Source organism: Ixodes scapularis, unplaced genomic scaffold (assembly GCF_016920785.2).
Source record: "Ixodes scapularis isolate PalLabHiFi unplaced genomic scaffold, ASM1692078v2 PGA_scaffold3__209_contigs__length_174095766, whole genome shotgun sequence".
NCBI classification, from domain to species: Eukaryota; Metazoa; Arthropoda; class Arachnida; order Ixodida; family Ixodidae; genus Ixodes; species Ixodes scapularis.
Window position 1 is genome coordinate 58033820 of NW_024609868.1, and position 7548 is coordinate 58041367.

Below are 7548 nucleotides of genomic sequence, written 5' to 3' on the forward strand. Positions count from 1 at the left end.
ATAAAAAAAAGAAAGAAAATAACTTTGTGCGTGCGAATGTAACAGCTCTTGGTTGTATTTAAAATTTCTTAATTAAACTGCGGCAATTATTTAAAACAAGCTGCGGTATTCTGGCGGTATCTTATCCAAATTCGAAACTTGACAAGCGTACTCGGAAGAAATTTTATGTGAATCGCTCTATTGGTTTATTTTTATTTGAACTCCGTTGTTTAGTTGTCGCCTTTATATGTGTTTTATCCATTCAAGGTACAGTCAATAGAATGAATTAAACTAAATTAGGTGAAGCAGTAGAAGTAAGTTCAGGAGCAACCTTAACGTCTTTGGCTGGATTTAAGAAGGCATACTTATCGTTCGCGTGCCGATCTCCGTTATTTTGAGGTTCTGCATACAAAATGTTATTAACTTTTATAATTTAATGACGGAAATTTTTTTTTTGTTAAAATCTGAATTCAGAATTTTTTATTACAACTTTTAGGACTTGAATGGTAAGTACATTAATTTGTGTGCTCAAATTTATTACAGCATTATTTTAGTAGAATATACTATTTGATTTCCATTTTTTCCACACCTAAAGTGACCATTCACAGCGGTCCATCGATAAGCATTTTGTAGCCATACCTAGTGCTTCATATGCGCAACTTAACAGCTAGTTCTGTGTTTGATGATTTTTTTTATCTGGATAAGCCAACACACAAATCTTGATATTTATTTTTATTTATTTGTCTTGTTTTCTTTCTGACTGTTCCCGAAAGAAGGCAGTGGTATTCGCAGTATAAATAAAAATGAGTGTGTGCTTGGTGCTCCAAAAATTCATTTTTGCAGCTTCATAATGCTCGGTTGGCTGCTCCAAAAGGTGCTGCAAAATGACTCGGTTCAATCGCATCACTGCAATCGTTAGTTGAGATGGTGCAGAACTTTTTTTTCCGAGTTTCTAACTACATTTTTTGAATACCCGAAATGTGCTATTTCGTAAATTAAAGGAGAACTTCGGCGAAATGTTGATAGTCGCTGACTTTCCTCAGAATTGTTCCAGCACGTTCATACACGGATCGGAACCAGTAACCAAAGTTACAAGTCGTAATAATGTTTTATTTTTCTTTCGTTAAATTCCCGAATTTTCAGATTTGTCCTGAGAGACCTATTGACAACACTGAAAACGTGATGTCTCGTGTTGCTTGGAGTACAGCTCGTTCTCGACGTCGAGTGTCAACGGGTTACAGGACCTTTAATGGTGTGAAATAAATGCTAAAAAAATCTCGTGCCAGCAAAACAAAAATTTAAAACAAGAAATGCAAAAAAAATATTTTTTTAAGAGTGCTTGTTGGATTTGCAAGTTATACAACATGTGGCGTCGTCCCACTGAAGGGCGCGTGAAAAATCGGATGTTGATATTGGCATAACCTTAATTTGAAGCATGATAAAAAATATACCAAAAAAGAAAACTAGGACAGAGAAGGGAGGCACACAGGACAAGGCGTAACTTTCAACTGAATTTTAACACCCAGAAGCCGGACGTCACTGGTGAGTCTCTGAAGCTTGACTGATAAAGCCTGCTCCTTATTAGGGAAGGTGATAGAGGGAGCGCTGATACAAACATTCGAACCATGGGCCCTTGTCATGAAAGCCTCATGTATTTCACACTCCAGTTGCGTTAGGGGGATCGGTGGCCGATTCCAATTTCGAACGCGGTAGCGTGCGCACGTGGAATGGATCGCTCCGCTGTGAGCTCGATGACGGCGGCTCTGAGCCGCGGTGATGCCGTACGCGGCGATGTTCCCAACGACTACGCAGTGATACTGCCTACTCTGCCGACAGGAGAAGCCATGAAATGCAGCTTTGTGCTGCACGCTGATACCCGGGGGCGGCCGTACCGTGCTGAAGACTTCGTAGGGCCTCTGAACCAGGTGGGAGTTCGGGAAGACGTAGCAGAACTTGGCGCGTTTCAAATGGGGCACGTCTGGCTGCTGAAGCTGCACACCGCCTCCGCCAAAGAGAAGCTTCTGCGAGAGGGGACCATGCTGGTGAAGGGGCGACCATGCCTGGTCATTGATCCAGAGAAGCGAGAGCTGAAGGTAAAAGTCCACTGGGTGGCATTCGACGTAACTGCAGATGCCCTTCGACGGGCCTTCGAGACATACGGGGAGGCCAAGGGTGTCACCCGAGAGAAGTGGAGAATCGAGGGCCTGGCAGACGTGGATTCCACTACCGTCATCGTCCGCATGGTGCTCCGCGAAGGCGTAACACCGGAGTCCCTGCCGCATCAGCTCCGCCTCTACGGAGGCCCGCTCCTGGTTGTCGTCCCCGGACGGGCGCCGGTGTGCCTCCGTTGTCGACGCACGGGACATATACGGCGCGACTGCAGAGTGCCGAGGTGCGAGGAGTGTCGAGCCTTCGGGCATGAGGCCTCGGATTGCGTACGGTCGTACGCTCGAGCTGCTGCCAGCAAGACCACCGACAGCCAGGACAGAAACCTCGTAGTGGACGAGGAGGAGGCCGAGGCGGCGGCGACTCCAACCGCGAGGATTTCTTCGCAAGACCGTCAAGAGTTCGGTGAGCAGGAACACGAGCTGTCGGCGATGCCAAAAGGCCGGGTCTCCACCGTAACGTTGACGCGGAAGGCACTGTCGGTGAAAATGAGCCTAACGCGAAGAAGACCAGTGAGACGACACCGGCAGCTAAGGACGCGACTGACGCACTGGACGCCGGAGATGGTACAGCAATGGACTTCGCGACCGAGGCGATCAAGCGACGGCTCAGCGACCCGGAGCAGGGAACCGACCAGACGCTCCAGCAGACTGAGGGACCCTGGTTCATAGTGACGAGCAAGAGGGGACGACGCGCTGGCCGCAGCCGTTCTTTGTCTCTTCCCGGGTAGGGCGAGAGGTGACCCAATCGTACGAGGTCTGAGACTCGCTTTCCGATGGTTTCCCTTGAAAACGCCTTGCGCGTGGCTACGTTGAACGTTCGCGGACTTGCAGCCAGACGACGGCAGCAACAGCTCTACCGGCTGTTCACCGAGCATGACCTGGACATTGTCGCTATTCAGGAAACCAAAGTCGAGAGCGAGGACCAGACCGACTGCATGGTGCGGCCTTTTCTGGCGCGGTATGAAGTCTGCGTGAGTCATGCTGTTGGTTTCTCGGCTGGCTGCTGCCTGTTCCTCAGAAAATTTCTAGGTGCTGCCGTGCAAACCGTCACGACCTGCCCATCTGGGAGGTTTGTCATGTGTGATTTTTCTGTTATGGGAAATGAATGGCGTGTCATTTGTGTTTATGCACCTAATGAGGCTGAGGAGCGCCGGGTTTTTTTCCAAAACGTTTACCAACATTGCCAGTCCGATCGTTTTCTGATCATTTTGGGTGACTTCAATTGTGTTTGCCGAGCTGAAGACAGGTCCAACCGAACACGCTATAGGGATGCCAGTACCCTAGAATTAAATAACATTATTGAAGATTTTGTTCTGGAAGACGTCGCATGTTGTGTGCCTCGGTCAAACTGTATGCCTTTCACGCACTTTCAGGGTGTCAGTCACGCGAGACTGGACCGGGCGTATATCGCATCGGATCTGGTATATTTGTGTCGGAGTTATTCTGTAGACTACGGTGCTTTTAGCGATCACTGCCTTGTCACGTTCCAATTAGGTAAAAAGAAAGAGGGGGCCAGTTTCTCATGGGAATTATGAAAAATGAATGCGAAACTTTTAAAGGATGAACCATTCCTTTCCTGTATTAAGACAATCTGGAGGGACGCGCAACTGAAAGGAGGCAGTGCAAGCGAGCGCTGGGAAACATTTAAACAGGAGGTGAAATTAACTGCACTTGAAAGGACATGTCTCCTAAAGAATCAGGAGAAGAGTCAAGAATTGGAGTACCGAAAAAACTTAGACAAGCTGCTACAGGAAGAATGCCGGGCACCCGGCGCTTTCATTGAGGATATTAACCACTTGAAAGCCAAACTCGAAAATCTCGATCGCGACCGATACAAGGGGGCGGCAATACGGGCTCGTTCAGAGCGTTTTTTGGTGGGAGAGCAGCCGACAAAAAGAATGGTGGCGGCGGAAAAGAAATACGCGCGAGCTAATGATGTAGTTGAAATAGAACACTTAGGAGTCTTGTCCAGCGACAAAAGTCATATCGAAGAGGTGTTTGTTCAGCACTATAAAAAGCTGTTTAGTTGTAGCGCCCCACCACTGTCAGGATTTAAAGACGACTTTCTGCCTCTACTGCCGAAGGTTGACGGAAACGATAAGGACTTTTTAGAGGACCCAATCAGCTTGTCAGAGGTAACAAAAGCGATAGATGACTTAAAACCCGGAAAATCGCCTGGGCCAGATGGCTTAATTGCTGGTTTTTACAAAACATTTAAACATGAAATTTCATCCGTGTTACTCGAAGTTTTCACCGAGGCATATGAAAGAAAAGCTCTCTTCCCCTCCTTTTCACGCACACACACAGTGTTAATCCCAAAGTGTGACGATCCCGTTAAGCTTCGCAGTGTTAACTCCTACCGTCAAATAAGCCTTACTAATGTTGACTATAAAATACTAATGAAAGTCCTCGCTCGCCGCTTGCAGCGTGTGATAACGAGTGTTGTTGGGCCTCATCAGACATGCGGCATACGGGGTCGGACTATTTTGACCAACATTCATGTTGCGCGCAGTATCTTGGAGTGTTGTGACGGTGAGCTGCGCAAAGTCGCCATGTTACAAATTGACTTGGAAAAGGCCTTCGATGGGGTGTCTCATGACGTTTTAAGCCAAATTTTGGAGCATATCGATATAGGACCTATTATTCTTGAAGGTGTGCAAATGGCATATTATAATTGTACAACGAGTCTTATACCCCTGTTACACGGGCGCCCTTAACTGCGGTTAAGCTAAGCCACAGTTAGCGCACAATACTTGCGGACAACATTCTGCGGCTATGCGGTCAAAGCTATGGACGAACGTGCGCTTGAGCATCTTGAGCACCCATCGAAGCAGTGCACGCGCGCTCTTCACTTCTTCTGAAATAGCTGTCCGAGAGTATAGTGCGGCATCTGTGCTGCCACGTAACAGCAGTTAAAGCTGAGTTAACCGCGGTTAAGGGTGCCCGTGTAACAGCGGTATTATTGTTAATAAGCGAGTCAGTGAACACATTCCTGTAAAATCTTCTGTTAGACAAGGCTGTCCGCTCTCGCCATTACTGTTGGCGTTGTATATTGAACCATACTGCTTAAGTACCATTCGGAGTGAACATGTTCGCGGTTTTACCTTGAATGCGCGCGAGGTACGCATTTCGGCTTATGCGGACGACATTGCTATTTTTTGCACAGATAGCGAGAGTATTGAAGAAGCCATCGAGATCACCAAAACTTTTTGTACTCGGACCGGATGTTCAGTGAACTGGTCGAAATGTTCGGGGTTTTGGCACGGCCGATGGGCATCGAAGCCAAACTTTCTCGCTCAAATTGCCTGGTCAACCCTTCCCACCCGTTATCTTGGCGTACCATTGGAATACTATCGTGACAGCGCGGGTCTGTGGAGCGAAGAGACAAATAGGCTGCGCGAGAAAGCGGCCCCCAGTGCAGGCCGCCATTTGTCTATTTTCGCGAGAGCTACAGTGTGCAACTCATTTTTTGTCGCTAAGCTGTGGTATCTTCTACAGGTCTTGCATTGTTCTCGATTTCACATTCAGAAGTTGCATCGTGTATTCGCTGTATATGTGTGGGCGTCCAGCTGGGAGCGCGTCAGCCGGATGAATTTGTTTCGGCGCGTACGGCATGGTGGTCTTTCTTTATCACATCTTTTCATGCGCCAAATTGTTAACCGTTTTCTTTTCCTGCGTGATCAAGAGGATCCCTTTCTGCGTACTGTTCTTCAGGTTCAATTGTCGGGTGTCTTACCCAATTTCATCGTTTCATCCAGTGATGGTGCTACGGGACCACTGAGTGCTTATTTGAAGGAAGTTGTCGGTGCATACAAATTTTTAACCACGCGTTTCTCTTTAGAATATCTCAGTACTGTCTCTCGAAAGCGACTTACAAAAAATCTAATAGAAACGTCATTTCCAACCCCTTTGTATCGAGCTATTTACTGCGAGACTTCAGGACAGGATGTACTTCGACGCGTTAAGAAAATGCTGGTCCCGGCCACAATGAAAACCTTTTTCTTTCAACTGCACATCGGAACGCTTCCGGTTGAAACATGGCTGGACGAAAAGGGCATATTTGTTTCCTGGACTGTGAACTGTATCTTGTGCAAAAGGCCCGAGTCGATAGAGCATAAGTTTTTAGATTGTCGGGACGCAGTGTTCTACTGGGATGTACTGCAGCGAATTCTGAAAAAGGAACTTCCTCTAAGCGCACACGGGATACGTTTTCTGCCTGTTGCCCCAACCGACTCTGTACCGTATGATTTACTTATGGTTATTGGCTTACACAGTATCTGGAAGAGCCGCATGGCAGTGCGGCATGCTGATGTGGATGTTCGACCAGTATGTCACTATTTTACTCAGAGCATTAGTGAGATTAGAGAAGTGTATAAGGTTTTAGGAGAAGGGCCTGATTGGTTGCCAGTTCTAGACGGACTGGTCACTTTAAGATCATGTTAGTCAGAGTGCGTCAGTCGTAAGTCAGCTTGACCTTTTTCAGAAGTGCTTCTGAGGGTGTATTTTGTGAATGAATAAAGCCTGGCAATAAAGAAAAAAAAACGATCGGTGGCCGAGTGGTCTAGCGCACACCAGCTCGGAGCACGTGGAGCGAAAGCTCGCGCTGCAGAACCCAGGGATCCTGGGTTCGAGCCCCACCCCTGCCCGTTTCGATCTGGATGAGCATCGTACAGGCGTGCGGTCGTGTATCACTACTGCGTGAGCACGTTAAAGACCCCAGGCTAGCGGTTGTACCGCACTGGCTAAATTTCTCATCTACAGCTGGGAGACTCGTCGCCCCTGTGATGCTGACCAAGTTCTAGGCTGTATAAACACACACACACAACCCAATTATTCCAGTTGCGTTTTGAATCTTTCTGCAGCCTTAGTTATGTGGAACTCCGCATTCATATCTATCGCAGTGGGACAGACGGGGATTGCCTGGTGGCAGCTGAGTGCTCTAATTCTATCACTGATCCACCTCCCCGTATGTCCCGCGTAAACCCTACCGCATGACAGGAGAGTTTTACAGGTGACCCTCATGTCGCACTCACGAAACTTGGTGGCATAACATTCGATGCACACTCCTTCCGTCTCCCCTGGCTTTCCTTTTTTGTTTATTCTTTTATATAGCATAGAAAGTTTGTTTGGTGCGGTTTCGCACAACTTTTTCAGGTTGTGGGAAACCTTGTGCACACATGGCATAACAACAGGTCTGATCTCTTGCCTCGCCCACTCAGCCTGCTCTCCTCTGCCAAGCTCTTTCGGCTTTTTGATCAAACCCTCTGCAACATCACAAAGAACACGGGGTGAAAAACCAACATCCTGCAATCTACCTAACTGTGACCGGAAACTAGAACTCATCTTGTGTTCTTGTTACTTTTGTACCGTCCCTACTCGATGACGCGTGACCAAATCGTCT